Below are 19,493 nucleotides of genomic sequence, written 5' to 3' on the forward strand. Positions count from 1 at the left end.
GTCTGTTTTTGAAGTTTTTCTGTTGTAATATAGCCACCCGCAGGTCTGTCACTGAATGACCAGACAGGTTAAAGTGTTCTCCCACTGGTTTTTGAGTATTTTGATTCCTGATATGTGTGTATATATATCTCCTCAATATATGTTCCATTCAATATGCATCCGAAGAAGTGGGCTGTAGTCCACAAAAGCTTATGCTCTAATAAATTTGTTAGTCTCTAAGGTGCCACAAGTACTCCTGTTCTTCTTTTTGCGGATACAGACTAACACGGCTGATACTCTGAAACCTGTTAGAAAGGATCGCTTTTGTTCATGGAGTAAGAATTAGTAGGAATATATGTATCAAAAAGTAAACAGGGAAGCAAAACTTAAAATACTATATTTTAGGCAAAAATACAGGCCTGAATCCTAACATTGACATTAGCACTCCCTAACACCATCATGCCAGGTTGGAAAAAAGGGTCTCAAGGTGAAGGGTTAAAATCCATGTGCATGTTATATAATGACCTGGTATATGAATTATGCCAGCTCTTTTCCAGACCCAAAGTCCAGAGTTTGGTCTGGAGACCAGATGTCTAGCTAATAGTGATCAGCTATGAGAAAGCTGGGGTAAACAAAATAACATTGCCTTTGCTAAGATCTGCTTGGTCAGTAGAAATGCCAGATGTTGAAGCAATAACTGAATAATTATATTTCATCCAATGTTTCAAATTGAACAAAGGATCCCTGTTCCTATTGTGTTTCTCCTGAAGGGAAAACAGTCTTCCCACAGATCTAACCTTGAGTTTATGAAATATTGGCACATGTCACTATAATGATATGGCATCCTTCCACCTCCCTTCCAAGGGACCAATGCCCTGCCTTAAGACATAAAGGAGACAATCTCTATTTCCATATGTTTTCACTGTTTCTTTGTTTTATCCCCTAGACATGTACCTGTCGGACAATCAAAGGAGTTACTCCATTCCTATGGACCCCAAATCAGAATTCAACATATATATTTTATACTAATAACATTTTATCAAAGTATTAATCAAATGTTAACTTGCTAACTTGAGACCATGGGCGGAGACATTGTGTAACCTTTTAACCATTGGCTATTGTGCTATCTTGTCTTGCTGCAGAACCTATCCCGGGGTGTGGAACTGCCTACCCCGTCACTTTCCCCCGCCCATGGAAAATCTATATATTTCATTGTAATCAATTGATTGACAGTGTCTCTGAGCCTAATAAGCCAGGTGACACTCCGCCAGTGCTGTGTGTAATAAACCCCTATGCTTTGACCTCTACACGGTGTGGATTTATGTCCTTCACAAGGAGGGGGTGAAAATGATGATGGTTGACACCTCTCATGGGATCCAAACAAAACATAGTGAGCCATTAGGGACTTCACACAGACAGGAGAGGCTGGGTTTCTTTAATGAGCTGCAGTGCACGCAAGTTGCCCAGTTTTGTCACATGGGGAGGGTGAGAGGAACCCATCAGTACACCTGCAAACAGGAGACCTTCAAACTAGGCAGCTGTGCTCCCTGGAGGATAGGATTTATGATATGAACAATTTCATGGAGCTGTATGTGATGGAAAAATGAACAGCCAAGATCTCATCCCCTTTATTATATTAATGTAAAGGTGAATGAAGTGATATTAGAAATGGAAATAGATACATGAGCGGCGGCTGGCTATATATGTCCATGATCTCTGAGGGGCTTACAAAATCCTTAAAAAAAACATGCCCACCCCCCAATTTTTAACGTGGGTGTAATCATTTGGGAAACAGGGGGCCATGCTGCAAGCCTGAGGTGGGTGTGGAGCAGTGCTGGCAGGGGCTGATCTTCATTGGTGGGGGAGCTGAGCTGATAAGGTGATCAGATCAGCTCCACTGCCGGTGTAGTGAAAGATACTGCTCCTCGTAGGAATGGTGCTACTGGTAGCATTTTCTGATACTTATAGATCATTAGAAGCTGCTATTGTATTAAACTGCTACCTGATGTAGCAAATGCCTACAGGTAGCAGTTTCTTGCACTATAGTATATGTGAAATTGCTATGTGTAGAAATGTGCTATCTGTAGCAGTTAGTGATATGTACAGATTGTAAGAAACAGCTTCTGTAAAAAGATGCTACTTTATTTGTACATGCTTGGAAACTGTTATCATATTTCTATGCCATTATCTCAATCCTATGCCATTATCTCAATCATTAAGATTTTGAATAGAAACATATCCAGAACTGATCCCTGAAGAACCCCACTTGTTATGCCCATCTTATTTATTGTTATGTCCATCTAGGTTTCATTTCCATAGTTTGTTTATGAGAAGGTCATGGAAGACAGTATCAAAAGCCTTACTAAAGGCAAGATATACCACATGTACTGCTTGTAGGCTTGTTACACTGTTAAAGAAAGCTATTAGGTTGGTTTTACATGTGAGACTGCTTGAAATACCTTTTTTAGCAAAGTTGGATCTTTCACTGCTGCAGGTAGCACGGTCTTAAAGATATCATTTTCACACACATATATGTGTATGAAACTGCAAACTATAGGGATGTGCTCCCTGTAACACTGCAATGTGATGAAGCTAATTCCTACAGGCAGCAGTTTCTCACACCACTGATATGTGAGACTGCTATCTGTCAGAATCAGCTACAATGGCAGCAGGTCCCTTGCCAATGATGAGTGGCCATTACACTGCAGTCTGCCCCAGTGAGCGGGGGCTAGATCATGACTGGCAGTAGCCAAATGAGGCAAGGTGGGTTTAGAGGATTAGGGGTTCCCCTGGAAGGGGAAACCCAGAATAAGAGGTTACTGTGGGGGTAGCACCCCAAGGTAAAGGGCACCGGGGTCTGGCAGGGACGCAGGTGCCAGCGGCAGGTGAGACACTGGCCAGTAGGAGGTGCTCTGTACACTGGAGAGCTAATTCCTGAGATGACCAGCAGGAGGCGCTGCGCTGGTGAGTCTCAACCTCGCTACAGAGGCATTGGATTAAAGAAGCTTTTGTGGAAAGAACCACCAATAGAGCAATGTATGTCTAATATAACTATGTTAAAAACTCACACCTTAACCTATCACTTCCCAACTCATGAGGATAAAAGAACTAACACAATGGATACCAGTAATATTCTAAACTTTTCTTTGTGGGTTAATTGGACAAGTCTGTACAAACTAATGAAGAAAAATAACCAAATTATCCAACTGACTGAAATCACACAGGCCCAGGTTCAGACACGCAGTCTGGCTATTTTACATCAGGGATCTGAAATATAAAGAGTATCTGCACAAGCAGAACAAATTAAAACACACCATTGGTATGATATTTTTAAAGGATGGGCCCCCAATTATTCTTTTCTTTATTCTGATAAGTTTAATGTTAATTGTAATGTGTGGTATGTTCTGTTGGATGCTGAAACCATCAGCTCAGATTGTTTCAAAATAATTATATAGCCTTGAGACAATTACATAAAGTGTGACCCATTCAACACCTCTGGATTGAAGGATCATTTGCGAGTCAATGTAGAGCTGAAGAATGAAATTGTTTCTTTTCTTTAATTACTATTATTAATATGACTTTATTCTGTATCAAATGAACAAACCAAACTTCACTGTTCTAACATTGTAACTCCTGTTTGCCTCCCAACATTTTAAATTGTTCATTACACTTGTTTTAATAAGATTCCATATTGTAACTAAAACCCCATTTTAAAAAGCTTACTTCATTTTGCAAAACCCCGCTGTAACCTCATTAACTTAGTTCAGTGGATGGTTAACAATGCATTATAAGAAGTTTGATCCCATGGCCACAACAACCCCTGTCTGACCAGTTTGGTACCCAGCATACACTGCCAAACCAAAGCTTCCCAAAATACAGTGGGTGGACAGTGGGATATCTATTCATGGTGCACCTCATTCTGAATCTATACAAGTGCTTCTGGTGAGTACCCTGACTGCTGAGGCAAGGAGTCCAGGAGGCATGCACACAAGTGACATAGTAACCATAGTGACTCTATGATGACATAACTTGAGTTAACCCACACTTAAATTGTAGATATGGCCTTAGGTATATTAAATGTTGGGAGTATGAGGGTAGACTCAGGCTAGGTCTACACTGGGGGAGGGGATATCGATTTAAGATACACAAATTCAGCTACGCGAATAGCGTAGCTGAATTCTACATATCTTTTTTGACTTACCCCGCTGTGAGGACGGCGGCAAATCAACTGCCGCGGCTCCCCTGTCGATGGCGCTTACTCCTCCTGACGAGGTGGGAGTACGTGCGTCGATTCGGGGATCAATTTATACGTCTAGATGAGACGCGATAAATCGATCCCCGAGAGATCGCTTTCTACCAGCCGATCCAAGCAGGTAGTGTAGACTAGCTCTAATATTCATTCAGGTGTTTAGGCTCAAGGCATTGGAACTGGCCTTACTGCACCCATCCTACAGGCTCAGGAACAAAGAGGAACAAAAAAAGATATTTATTTATTAACATTTCTTGACTCAAGGGTGTATAACTCATGATTTTAGAATTCTTGTGGTTGTAAAGGTATCTTGGGGTTGTAGATGTGTGTGCATTATATTTTGAAAGGAAAAACTATGAATGGGTTGAACAAAGAATTAGATCAGTCCCTCAGGGTAAGTAGAATGGCTATTAGCCAAGATAATCAGGGATGCAGGCCCATGCTCTGCATGTCCCTAAAACGTTTTTTGACTGCCAGATACTGGGAGTGGACAATGGGATGGTTCAATGAGTCATTGACTGTCTGATCATTCCCTTAGAAGCACCTGGCATTGGCCACTGTCACACGACAGGATACTAGAGTAGACGGACTATTGGTCTGATCACCAATATTTACACCATTGGTGGATTGACTGAAAACAAAGTTTTGACAATAGACCAGAAATTCAGTCAGAGTGGAGGTCAGATGATCCAACAGAATAAACATCTGCTCTAAAAATGAGAAGAAAAAAAATTAAAAAATCAGGGAATTCAGGGAATCCCAGCAGCAGGTAAGACAACTTGGGAAACTGCTCGGAGACTCTATGCAATCAGATACAGTGATTAGGGATTCTTTGTTTCTGAGGGGATATATGTAAAATGTTTCATTGAATTAAGTCTCAGGGATTATCAACCCTGGCAAGTTAAAGCGCTCTAACTTGCTGGCTCAGGGGTGTGAAAAATCATCCCCGCCCCTGAGCGCAGCAAGTTTGAGCGCTTTAAAGCGCTAGTGTGGACAGGCGTGGCTCCCAGTGCTTGAGGTGGATTACCAGGAGCACTGGCACGCATGGCAACGCTTTGAATTTTGTAGTGTAGACATAGCCTCAAGTAGGTTAGATCAGACAAAGAGGAGCTGCATTGACTAGGCATTGGGATGCCTGTGCCTTTAAGAACTCAGCCTTGGGAAGCCGATGCTGAGAGGTGCTGTCTGTGAAAGGGGAAATCAAAAAAGCTGATTTGCCCCCCACCATTTTTGCAAACATGGGCATCTCAATCCCACTGGGTTTCAGAGGGGCATTGCTGGCACATGATGGCATATATATCATATATCATATGCCATCATGTGCCAGCAATGCCCCTCTGCCATGTACATTGGCCAAACTGGACAGTCTCTATGCAAAAGAATTGATGGACACAAATCTGACATCAGGAATCATAATACTCAAAAACCAGTGGGAGAACACTTTAACCTGTCTGGTCATTCAATGTCGGACCTGCGGGTGGCTATCTTACAACAGAAAAACTTCAAAAACAGACTCCAACGAGAGACTGCTGAGCTGGAATTGATATGCAAACTAGACACAATCAATTTAGGATTGAATAAGGACTGGGAATGGCTGAGCCATTACAAACATTGAATCTATCTCCCCTTGTAAGTATTCTCACACTTCTTATCAAACTGTCTGTACTGGGCTATCTTGATTATCACTTCAAAAGTTTTTTTCCTCTTACTTAATTGGCCTCTCAGAGTTGGTAAGACAACTCCCACCTGTTTATGCTCTCTGTATGTGTGTATATATATCTCCTCAATATTTATTCCACTCTATATGCATCCGAAGAAGTGGGCTGTAGTCCACGAAAGCTTATGCTCTAATAAATTTGTTAGTCTCTAAGGGGCCACAAGTACTCCTGTTCTTTCTTCAATCCCACGGGGGTAACTGTTACCCACTGTGCCCCGCCTGTGTCAGGTTTTGCCCTCTGTCACCCTCTGCCAGCACCTCACCCCGAGCTTAACTCCTGCTCCTCCCCCCGAGCCCTGATTTTGCCCTTTATCCCAGTGATGAACTCCCAAAATCCTAAGAACCAGTTCCCTACTGGGTCCTCGGCAGCACTTCGGCGGTGGTGGAGGGTGTAGGGGGATGTCTTCACTCACTCCGGGTTTTTGGCGGCATTTCGGCGGGCAGGTCCTTCACCCAGAGCGAGTGAAGGACCCACTGCCAAAGTGCTGCCAAAGATCCAATAGGGAACCGCATGGTGAGTACAGTACAAACCCCGCATACATGTCTCCCCCTCCACACCGATCCGACGCCAACCCACGTCCTGCCCCCGACTGCCCCATTCAAAACCCGCAACACATTGTGACAGGATATTGAAGATGCAATCATCCCGGGGAGGAGAAAGGCCTTCTCTACCTGTGCATCCCACCCCATGGTAGTCGTGTTCTACTATAGCGGCTGCATCTTCACCTACATTAGACCGATCTCCAGCTACTCTCTGGACAAGGACAGGCTGATCTCTCTGCTGTACAGCCTCATTATCCCTATGTTAAATCCAATCATCTACACTCTGAGGAACAAGGATGTGAAGGGGGCTATGAAAAAGGTCTTTGGTAGGAAAATGTTTTTCTAAGGGAGTCAAGATTACTGGCATCTATCCCCCAAATGCTGGGAAGGGAGTGGGATGTAGTGAATTAGAACATATGGGAACTGGTAGTCAAGACTCAGCCCACATTCTATCCCCTTCCTGAATAGAAAGTAGTGTCTATGGGGTTAGAGAATAGGTACACAGGGGCAGGAATCCTGAGTTCTGTTCCTAAGCTCAAGGAGGGGTGTGAGGTCTAGTGGTTGAAGTAGGGGCTGCTGGGGGTTTTATTCAATGACTCTTGAAGGGGAATGAGGCTGAAGGGTAAAGGTGGGGTGGGGCAGGAGTCAGGCTTTCTGAATTCTATTGGGGAGAGGGTCTAGTGGTTAGAGCAGAGGACTGGTAGCCCAGGAACTGATGAGTTCTATTCTTAGTTTTGCTAGTAATGTATTGTGTGACATTAGGAAATATTTTATGCCTTATTTTCCCCATGCAGAAACTAGAGCTAATGATACTTACCCACTGCTATAAAGAGCTTTGATATTTGCAGATGAAAGCTTTTATATTGGTGGATAGCATTGTTATTAAAAATGGAGGCCAATCACTAGGCAAGTTTGAGAGGGAACTCAAACATACACCATTACAGTTAAATTAAATATTAATTATATAATGGCAGGTAGAGTGTGGCCTTGAACATATATATTGGCCATGATGGTGGAATCTGCTTGGCACAATGAGTGGTCAAGGACAACCGTCAGTAATCACTCTTTTGTCACTGACCCAACCATCTATCCACTAGGTTTTGATCTCCCAAGGCACCTATGGTCATCTCTGAATCGGTATTGAACAGGACCGGGCAATTGTGTGGTCAATCTCTTTAATTATGGTCAACTTCAGACTATTTCGCATAACTTTGTCGAGTGGCCACTGACTTATTTCGATGGAAGGCTACTGGTTCTCTACCTGGCTGATGATGATGCCATTAAATGGCTGGGCATGTTTTAACTACAGCCTTGAAACTGCATAATAACGATGAGTGAGTGGAACATTACTTATTGCCTACTTCCCTGAAGGGATGAGGCTTGGATTTTCATGGATTTAGCTGCCCATCTCCCATTGAATTTCCTCATTGCCAAACTCATCCATTTCATCCTCACCCATAACAATTTTATATTCAACATTTGTCCAAACCAGAGGAACAGCTTTGGGTACTACTAGGAAGGTACAAGAAGCCATGTTGAATAAAAATGTCTGGACAAGTGCACCACAAAATCAATGATATACCTGAGATATGTAGATATTTTTATCCTCTGGACAGATGGCTCAAACTTCCTCATAGATTCAAGCACAACTTCAACAGCCACCACCTGTCCCTTAAAATGTGATATACCACAACATCCAGTGTAATAACAACAATCTGGGTGAAACCAGACAATCAATATGTTCTCAAATGTACTCATACAGGAAAATGATAGAAGACAAAAAGATCCTATCTCTTATGGGTGAACACTTTTCACAGATTGGTCACTCTCTGTCTCTGACCTATCAGTCCTCATCGTCAATGGAAATCTGCACAACACTTTCAAAAAACCAGAAGTTCAAAGTGCAGGCAATCAAATGTTTATTGGGGTTAGTTTACAGCAAGCATCTGTTCCATAAAATAGCCTTTTTTTTCAGTGTTTCGGCTTTCCCTTTTCAGTAGGCATAATTATACCTGAAATGCACGCCCCACACAGTTTCACCCCTTACAACTTATGGTTATGTTTTCTTTTGGGTTGATCATGAGTCTGGGGTTTTTTATTTCACCCCGTTTGTACCCTGATGGGAGGGGTAAGGGAGTGAGGTTGTGCTATGGTCATGAGCAGGCATTTTTTTGTTGTCTTTTTAGTGTTACCCCTCCACCCAAACTGCAAGCTTCAGGTGGGTGTGGAGCAGTGTCACTCCGGCCATGCGGCACCCCAGCCTGGGAGTGAGGGGCGGTGCACTCTTGGGCTTTCAGACCCACAGACAAAGCCTGAGGGAACCACTCCCATTTATACCGGCTCTTGCTCTTGACGTACAGGAGGCTAGATGACCCCCCTGTTATACACTGAGCAATGAGGGCTCCCTCTGTGTGGGGCAGAGGTAAGACCCTGCATTCCAGGGACGAGGTAGCTGGTGGACAGACCCCACCGGAGCGGGGAATGTTGGCAGGCACCACTCTGCCTTGGATGGAGTCATCTCCACTTGAGCAAGTGAGACTCCCTGCAACCACCAGTCACCTCTTCCGTCAGTGGATGGGGTGTCCCTTGGCTGGGCCCCCTGGGGCGAGATTCAGCCCAGCCACAACGGGGTACACAAGTTACTAGGTGGAGAGGGGAAGGAGAGAGAGAGCCAGGTTGGAGGCCTCCGGGCTCTGCTCCCCTCTCTGCACCAGCCTGAGTCCCCCTACTCTGTGCTTTTCCCAGTGTATACCCAGCTCACGGAACCTTGTGACATGTGTCTGGGCCAAGCCTTCAGAATGAGGGGAGAGAAAAGGGCAACGCTGCCTCTGTTCGGGCTGTGCAGGGAATCACCGCGTCCTCCTGGAACTGCCTCTGGGGACCCAGCTGTGATTGTAGCTCATAGAGACTTCCAGAGCCTGGTCCTACTGCATTCACACTATGACGGGGAACAGAAATATCTGCCTTTAAAATTCAACTCTATCTAGGGTGACAATATTTCAAGTTCCCAAATAGAGGACACTGCTGGGGGAGGGGACACAGAAGAAGTATTTGGGGGTATTGGGAGGGGGTTGGAGGTGTGTGTGTACTAGGAGGGGGTATTTGGGGGTGCTGGAGGGGTGTGTGTGTACTGGGAGGGGGTAATTGGCGGCTGCTGGAGGGGTGTGTGTCCTGGGAGGAGATATTTGGGGGAGTGCTGGAGGGATGTCTGTGTACTGAGAGGAGGTATTTGGAGAGTGCTGGAGGGGTGTGTGTGTACTGGGAGGGGGAATTTGGAGGGTGCTGCAGGTATGTATGTTTACTGGGTGGGGTATCAGGATAGTGTGTGTGTAGTGGGACAGGAGAGGGTATTTGAGGGTGGGCGGATGTGTGTGTAGTGGAAAAAGGTATTTGGGGGGTAGTGGAAGCGGTATTTGGGGGGTGCTGTGCAATCCCTCCATATTAACACATGACACTGGTTTCAGAGAGATCTGACTCTGTCCAGTCCCAACTTTGCTACCAGTAAGTAACCCAGGATCATGACTACAGAATCAGAACCTGTTCTCACTTACTGTTATAAACCCACATTTCTTCTACTCATGCCAACCCCAGCGGTGTCTCTAATTGTGACTCTTTAATTATTTACCCAAAATGGAAAAGTTTCAATAGAGTTTGAGGGAACTGTTTTGATAATTGGACCTACACCTCTGCCTTGATTATGGGCTCAGCTGAGTGAAAGCTCATAAAGTGTCACAAAACCCTATAACAACAAATGTTGATGGGAAAAAGCACAAGAGGGAGACAGAAAGACTGAACTAGTGCAAACAAAAAGTCCACTGATATAATTCAAGAACTGTGTCAAGATCATGTTTAGTGCAAAAGAGAGGTGTCGGACTGGAAATCAGTGAACTAAAATTGGTGCTGGAAATGAGGCCTAAATGGTGAACAAAATAATGAAGGGATGAATTATTCTGCCCCTCACTTCCTTTGGGGGTTTTAAAAGAAAGCACTGTCACCAAAAGGGCACCCGAGCCATGGCCTCGGCCATGCTCTGCCCCAAGGCCCTGCTCCTGCTCCTCCAATTCCCCTATGGCCCCACCAATGCTGCTTCTCTTCCCAACCCCCCAAAACCAAAAACTATGCCTCTCCCCTCCCTACAATAAGTCCATTTCCTTCCATATCTTTGTTTTTCTCTTTCCTACCTCTCTCCTTTTTCCTTCTCTCAGTTAAGAGTCTGGCTTATCCAGCCAAGACTAAATGTTTTGTAACACCACTGTAAGCCTGTGACCAGAAAGACAACCAAATGCAAAACCCTAAACAGCTGTAGGCTTGTACAAGTTTGCCAGGTGTCAAAGTGGCTGATAAGACAGGTTGCTGTGCCTGTGTTTTTCCAAAAGAGGGTGTAGTAAGTGAGAGTCAACAGCAGAGACAAATGGGAATGGGAAATGGTGGATGGCCCGCTGCTCCCATTAGCCGGGAACAATGAACCACGGCCACTGGGAGCTTCGGGGACCGTGCCTGTGGATGGTCAATGTCAGCAAAATGTCTCACAGCCTGCAATCAGATTACCCCGGTGGGCCGCTGGTTGCCCACCACTGTTCTAGAGGAACTGGAAGAGGGGCTGCAGCCACACCCACTCTACATAGATGTGCACCAGAGTCTCCCTATCACCACAAAGGGAACACGTGTCAGGAGAGTTTGTGAACTGCACCAGCTCCATGCCCATGCTTACAGTTCCATTGTCACTACTGTTATTACTATAGTACCTAAAAACTCCAGCAAAGATCAGGGCCCCATCATGCTTGGGGTTGCCCAGAACAATAGTAGTGGAAAACTTCAGCCTCAAACAGCTTACCATCTAAGTAGGCAAGATGTAAGAACAATAGGAGGTCATAGAGAGGTAGATAGAAGGGAAATGATTGGCCTAAGGACGCACAGCAGGTCAGTGGCAAAGCTGGGATGAGGATTAAGTTCTTTGTATACTACATCATGCTCTTTTTCCATACTGCTATGTTCAGACCTCCTTAAGTCAGTGCCATTCTGGGCCTGAAGGACCTTCATGGAGTTGAGGATGGACATCCATTGATAGACTTCAACCCTCTGTGTGCACGAAAGGGGCCTACTGGGGCTGATCCTGCAGTCTATAAGGATTTTCATAAAATCATGGAATACCAGGGTTAGAAGGGACCTCAAGTGGTCATCTAGTCTAACCCCCTGCTCAAAGCAGGACCAATCCCTAAACAGATTTTTGCCCCAGATCCCTAAATGTCCCCCTCAAGGATTGAACTCATAACCCTGGGTTTGGCAGACCAATACTCAAACCACTGATCTATCCACTGGGCTTCACGTTTGGTCCCATGGGGTTTTTTGCACACACAAGGAATGCAGGATGGAAACTGTCCTTTCACCACCATCCAGTTCTGATATCGTGAGCCCACATATCCTGGGGCAGAGCCAGCACTAGGCAATTGCTTAGGACCCCAAGCAGCTCAAGGTGGGCTCCTATGTGTTTTTTAGTATGTGTTGGGGGAGGGGCAAAACTATTCCTGCTTAGGGCCCCCAATGGGTTAGCACCTCCTCTGCCCTGGAGTTAAGGAATATTTATAGGTCATTGTCAATTCATTTATCCACTGGCCAAATTTTAATGCCAAAATGACCATGTTGCTTTATTGGTTGTGTTCCTGTATGGAAAATGTTAAGAAAAAAAAATAATTAGAGAGACAATGTGTGTGGTTTGAGCGATCATGAGCTAATTCAGTTCAAACTAAATGGAAGGATAAACAAAAATAGATCTGTGACTAGGGCTTTTGATTTCAAAAGGGCTAACTTTAAAAAATTAAGGAAATTAGTTAGGGAAGTGGATTGGACTGAAGAACCTGTGGATCTAAAGGTGGAGGTGGCTCTACTTCAAGTCAAGGTTGCAGAAACTATCAGAAGCCTGCATCCCAAGAAAGGGGAAAAAAATCATAGGCAGGAGTTGTAGACCAAGCTGGATGAGCAAACATCTCAGAGAGGTGATTTAAAAAAAGCAGAAAGCCTACAAGGAGTGAAAGATGGGAGGAATCAGCAAGGAAAGCTACCTTACTGAGGTCAAAGCATGTAGGGATAAAGTGAGAAAGGCCAAAAGCCATGCAGAGTTGGACCTTGCAAAGGGAATTAAAACCGACAGTAAAAGGTTCTATAGCCATAGAAATAAGAAAACAACAAAGAAAGAAGAAGTGGGACCGCTAAACTGATTGTGGAGGTTAAGGATAATTTAGGCATGGCCCAATATCTAAACAAATACTTTGCCTCAGTCTTTAATGAAGCTAATGAGGAGCTTAGGGATAATGGTAGGATGACAAATGGGAATGAGGATATGGAGGTAGATATTACCACATCCGAAGTAGAAGCCAAATTTGAATAGCTTAATGGGACTAAATCGTGGGGTCCAGATAATCTTCATCCAAGAATATTAAAAGAACTGGCACATGAAATTGCAAGCCCATTAGGAAGAATTTTTAATGAATCTGTAAACTCGGGGATTGTTACATATGACTGGAGAATTCCTAACATAGTTCCTATTTTTAAGAAAGGGAAAAAAATGTGATCCAGGTAACTACAGGCCTGTTAGTTTGACATCTGTAGTAAGCAAGGTCTTGGGAAAACATTTGAAGGAGAAAGTAGTTAAGGACATTGAGATCAATGGTAATTGGTCAAAATACAACATGGTTTTACAAAAGGTAGATCATGCCAAACCAACCTGATCTCCTTCTTTGAGAAGATAACAGATTTTTTAGACAAAGGAAACACAGACTACAATGGGTTATACTGAAAGGTGAACTGTCAGACTGGAGGGCGGTTACTAGTGAAGTTCCTCAGGGACTGGTTTTGTGACCAATCTTATTTAATCATTTTATTACTGACCTTGGCACAAAAAGTGGGAATGTGCTAATAAAGTTTCCAGATGACACAAAGCTGGGAGGTATTGCCAATATAGAGAGGGACTGGGATATCCTACAGGAATATCTGGATGACCTTGTAAACTGGAGTAATAGTAATAGGATGAAATTCAATATTAAAATGCAAGGTCATGCATTTAGGGATTAATAACAAGAATTTTTGTTATAAACTGGGAACGCACCCGGGGCCGGCTCCAGGGTTTTGGCCGCCCCAAGCAGCCCAAAAAAAAAAAAAAAGCCGCGATCACAATTGCGATCTGCGGCGGCAATTCGGCGGGAGGTCCTTTGCTCTCAGCGGGAGTGAGGGACCGTCCGCTGAATTGCCGCCGAATACCTGGACGTGCCGCCCCTCTCCGGAGCGGCCGCCCCAAGCACCTGCTTGCCAGGCTGATGCCTGGAGCTGGTCCTGAACGCATCACTTGGAAGTAATGGAGGAGGAGAAGGACCTCGGAGTATTGGTTGATCACAGGATGACTATGAGCTGCCAATGTGATATGGCTATGAAAAAAGCTAATGAGGTCTTGGGATGCATCAGGTGAGGTATTCCCAGTAGAGATAAGGAAGTGTTAGTACCGTTATACAAGGCATTGGTGAAACCTCATATGGAATATTATGTGCAGTTCTGGTCTCTCATGTTTAAGAAGGATGAATTCAAACTGGAACAGGTACAGAGAAGGGCTACTAGGATGATCCAAGGAATGGAAAACCTGTCTTATGAAAGGAGACTCAAAGAGCTTGGCTTGTTTAGCCTAACCAAAAGAAGGCTGAGGGGAGATATGATTGCTCTCTATAAATATATCAGAGGGATAAATACCAGGGAGGGAGAGGAATTATTTAAGCTCAGTACCAATGTGGACACAAGAACAAATGGATATAAACTGGCCATCAGGAAGTTTAGACTTGAAATGAGATGAAGGTTTCTAACCATCAAAGGAGTGAAGTTTTGGAATAGCTTTCCAAGGGAGCGGTGGAGGCGAAAGACATATCTGGCTTCAAGACTAAGCTTGATAAGTTTATGGAATGGATGGTATGATGGGATAACCTAATTTTTGCAATTAATTGATCTTTGACTATTAGTGGTAAATATACCCTATGGCCTGTGATGGGACACTAGATAGGGTGGGATGTGAGTTACTACAGAGAATTCTTTCCTGGGTGTCTGGCTGGTGAGTCTTGCCCACATTCTCAGGGTTTAGCTAATCACTATATTTGGGGTTGGGAAGGAATTTTCCTCCAGGGGAGACTGGCAGAGGCCCTGGGGGTTTTTCACCTTTCTCTGCAGCATGGGGTACGGGTCATTTGCTGGAGGATTCTCTGCACCTTGAAGTCTTTAACCACAAGTTGAGGACTTCAATAGCTCAGACATAGGTCAGGGGTTTGTTACAGGAGTGCATGGGTGAGATTCTGTGGCCTGCGTTGTGCAGGAGGTCAGAGTAGAAGATCATAATGGTCCCTTCTGATCTTAAAGTCTATCAGTTGCAAACAAACAAGAAAATACCCCAAAACACACAGAGTGAAATCCTGGCTCTGCTAAAGTCAAAGGCAAAACGTTAATTTACTTCAACAGGGCCAGTGTTTCGTCCCAGGACTTCAACCTACATTCACACAAGTGCTTGATTTTCAAAACTGTACCACTTTCAGCCACCCCAGAAACAAGAGACAAAATGAGGGAACGGGTTTAAAATTATTGGCCTATACCTCGTCATTGTGCCTACATAATTACCTGTGATATACCTCAGAACTACAGAATCATGATAGATAGATAGATAGATTCATAGATTCATAGATTCTAGGACTGGAAGGGACCTCGAGAGGTCATCGAGTCCAGTCCCCTGCCCGCATGGCAGGACCAAATACTGTCTAGACCATCCCTGATAGACATTTATCTAACCTACTCTTAAATATCTCCAGAGATGGAGATTCCACAACCTCCCTAGGCAATTTATTCCAATGTTTAACCACCCTGACAGTTAGGAACTTTTTCCTAATGTCCAACCTAGACCTCCCTTGCTGCAGTTTAAACCCATTGCTTCTGGTTCTATCCTTAGAGGCTAAGGTGAACAAGTTTTCTCCCTCCTCCTTATGACACCCTTTTAAATACCTGAAAACTGCTATCATGCCCCCTCTCAGTCTTCTCTTTTCCAAACTAAACAAACCCAATTCTTTCAGCCTTCCTTCATAGGTCATGTTCTCAAGACCTTTAATCATTCTTGTTGCTCTTCTCTGGACCCTTTCCAATTTCTCCACATCTTTTTTAAAATGCGGTGCCCAGAACTGGACACAATACTCCAGCTGAGGCCTAACCAGAGCAGAGTAGAGCGGAAGAATGACTTCTCGTGTCTTGCTCACAACACACCTGTTAATACATCCCAGAATCATGTTTGCTTTTTTTGCAACAGCATCACACTGTTGACTCATATTTAGCTTGTGGTCCACTATAACCCCTAGATCCCTTTCTGCCGTACTCCTTCCTAGACAGTCTCTTCCCATTCTGTATGTGTGAAACTGATTTTTCCTTCCTAAGTGGAGCACTTTGCATTTGTCTTTGTTAAACTTCATCCTGTTTAACTCAGACCATTTCTCCAATGATAGATAGATAGATAGATAGATAGATAGATAGATAGATAGATAGATAGAAAGAAAAAGGAGGAAGAGAGAAGAGATGGACAAAACTCAGAATTTCCAATTTGTTGGAAATTTCAACATTTTAAAATTTGTATTTGGTCCAATTCTGGGGAGGAAAATGTCAAAATTTCCCATGAAATGAAAATTCTGAAAAAGAAATCAGCTTGGGAAAGTCATTTCAGAAAATTTCTCAATTTTGTTTCAGATTTCTGAAATGTTGTTTTGAATATTATTTAATATTATTTTCAATGTTATTTTATTATATTTACATGCTTCATTTCATGTCAGGAGCAGCGATGCATTACAGGGTTCCAAGTGGGTTTGTATAGCCCATCCTGAACCCATGCTTCACTGATATTGCTACTCAGGTAGCTAGTTTAGTGCTAGCTTGTGTATGCCCACAGGAACTTTAACCACACCCCTCGATTGCAGTGTAGACGTACCCCAGGAGAGTTAAATGATTTAGAATCATAGAATCATAGAATATCAGAGTTGGAAGGGACCTCAAGAGGTCATCTAGTCCAACCCCCTGCTCAAAGCAGGACCAATTCCCAGCTAAATCATCCCAGCCAGGGCTTTGTCAAGCCGGGCCTTAAAAACCTCCAAGGAAGGAGACTCCACCACCTCCCTAGGTAACGCATTCCAGTGTTTCACCACCCTCCTAGTGAAATAGTTTTTCCTGATATCCAACCTGGATCTCCCGCACTGCAACTTACAAGACACCATGCTGACATGCTCTCAGCCCCCCAAAACTCACTCTCTCTCCCCCCACATACACACAACACACTCCCTGTCACACTCCACCCCACCCCATTTGAAAAGCACGTTGCAGTCACTTGCATGCAGGGATAGCTGCCCATAATTCACCGCTCCCAATGCTGCTGCAAGTGCTGCAAATGTGGCCACCCCAGTGCGCTTGAAGCTGTCAGTGTGGACAGACTGCAGTGCTTTCTCTACTGCGCTCTCCGAAGGCTGGTTTAACTCAAAGCGCTCTATATCTGCAAGTGTGGCCATGACTTAAGAACATAAAAATGTTCTATGAGAATGGCTAGATCAGCAGTTCTCAACCAGCAGCCCACGGGCCGCTTTCAGCCCAAATAGCACACAGCTGCAGCCAAGCTCAGCTGTGTGCCAAAGGGTTCCCAGCTGCCCAGTGCAGTAGGGTCTGGGCTGCCCCACCACCCAGCATGGCAGAGTCGAGCCAGCCTGCCCCGCGTGGTGGGGGTCCAGGGTCAAGGCTGCCGGCTGGCCCCATAGTGTCAGGGGACTGGGGGCCAGGGCTACTGCCCAACCCCACAATGTCCTGGGGCCTTGGCAGGCAGCCGGCCAGTCTTGCAGAGCAGGTATCTGGGGTCCAGGGTGGGCAGCCGGCCGGCCCTAAATGGTGGGGGTCCAGGATCTGGGTCGGGCAGCTGGCCGGGGGTCCGGGGTCGGGGTCTGGGCTGCCACTGCGCTGCCACCCAGCCCCTGCAGCCCAGGTAACACATTGTGGGCTGCATATGCATCTCTTTCTTTGTAGCACAGTAGTTCAATCAACTTGACCTCAGTACCAGACACAGTCGATCCAAAGACAGTTAAAACACATCCCATCTGTATTAACTCCATATTGGACTCCTATAGGAAAATCAAATGGGACTATCTTCCTATCTCCTTACATACCCCTCAATCAAAGTAGGTCCATGCACATTTCTCTATCTCTCCAACCAGCCCCCTATTCTCACATTTGTCTATCTAGGTTCTTACATGCCCTCCACTGCTGTAATATCTGAGCATCTGCATGCTGCAGTGAATGTTATCACATGTGCTGCCCCAAGCCCTCCCCCTAAACCATATGGAACCCCAGGCAAGGGGCTTCTACAGGGGACATAGAATATTGGAATGGAATGGGACAATGCTTCTGAGCCACTGCCTTGTGAGAGGGTAGAAGGACATCCCTGTGTGGATGCTCCTTAGAGGACAACCCAGGCTGGAATTTGGCCTAACTACTGCAGGAGACACAATGTTCATTGTTCTCTGAGTTGATCTACTAGAACAGGTGCTGAAAGTCTCCAGAATCCAGTGCCTCTTCTGGATTAGCGTCATCTGACCAAGTCAAGTCCTGGGCATGAAGAATGGCAGAGCAGGATAAAGGGAATGCCCGTGGTTACAGCACTAGCCTAGAACATGAGAGATCTGGTTTTGAGTTCCTACTCTCTCAAAGATTTCCTTTGTGACCTGGGGTAAATAACCGAGAGCTGTATTTTAAAAAAGTATTTAAGCATAAGGTTGTATCTAAGAGGCTAGCAGGATTTTCAGAAGTCCCTAGGTGTCTAACTGCTATTGAGTGCTCATTGGGCCTCTTTAAAAATCCTAGTAGGCCTCTATCTGGATCTAGGGTTGCCAACTTTATATTTGCAGAAAACCGAACACCCTTTCCCCTCCCTCTGTCCCAACCCTTCTCTGAGACCACGCTCCCAGTTCACTCCATTCCTCCCCTCCCTTCATCACTTGCTCTTCTCCACCCTTGCTCACTTGCTCATTTTCACACGGCTGAGGCAGAAGGTTGGGGTGTGAGAGGGGGTGAGGGCTCTGGCTGTGTGCTCTGGTGTGGGGCCAGAGATGAGGAGTTTGGAGTTCAGGAAGGGACTTTGGGCTGGGGCAGGGTTTTAGGGTGTGGGAGGGGGCTCTGGGCTGAGTCAGGGGGTTGGGTTGTGGGAAGGTGTATGGGCTCTGGTCTAGGGGTACGGGCTCAGGGGTGGGGCCATAAATAAGGGGTTTAGGGTGCAAGAGAGGGTTCTGGGCTGGGGGAAAGTGTTGAGGTGCAGGAGGGTGTGCGGGCTGCGGGTGGCGCTTACCTTAGGCAGCTCCCAGGAAGCAGCGACATTTCCCTCTGGCTCCTAGGCGGAAGCGCAACCACGTGATTCCGTGCGCAGCCCACACCTGCAAGTGCCACCCCGCCAGCTCCCATTGGCTGCGGTTCCTGGCCAATGGGAGCTGCTGAGCTGGTGTTAGTCCCAGGAGCAGTGCGCAGAACCCCCATGGCTGTGCCTCCGACTAGGACCCAGAGGGAGATGCCGACAGTTTCCCGGGAGTCATGAGGAGCCAGGTAGGGAGCCTGCCTGTGCTGCCAGCTGGACTTTTAATGTCCCAGTCAGTGGTGCTGACCGGAGCAGCCAGGGTCCCTTTTCGACTGGGCATTCCAGTAGAAAACCAAACACCTGGCAACCGTATCTGGATCTTATGCACCTAAATATATATATTTTTAAATCTGGCCCTAAGCATCTCTGTGGCTCAGTTCCCCTATATGCAATGAAGATAATAACTTCTGGCAAACAGAGGCTAGGGACAACATCCCTGCCCATCCTGGCTAATAACCATTAATGAGCCTATCCTCCATGAACTTATCTAGTTCTTTCTGGAACCCTGGTATAGCCTTGGCCTTCACAACATCCTTTGGCAAGGAGTTCCACAGGTTGACTGT

Source organism: Malaclemys terrapin, chromosome 12 (assembly GCF_027887155.1).
Source record: "Malaclemys terrapin pileata isolate rMalTer1 chromosome 12, rMalTer1.hap1, whole genome shotgun sequence".
Classification (NCBI taxonomy): domain Eukaryota; kingdom Metazoa; phylum Chordata; order Testudines; family Emydidae; genus Malaclemys; species Malaclemys terrapin.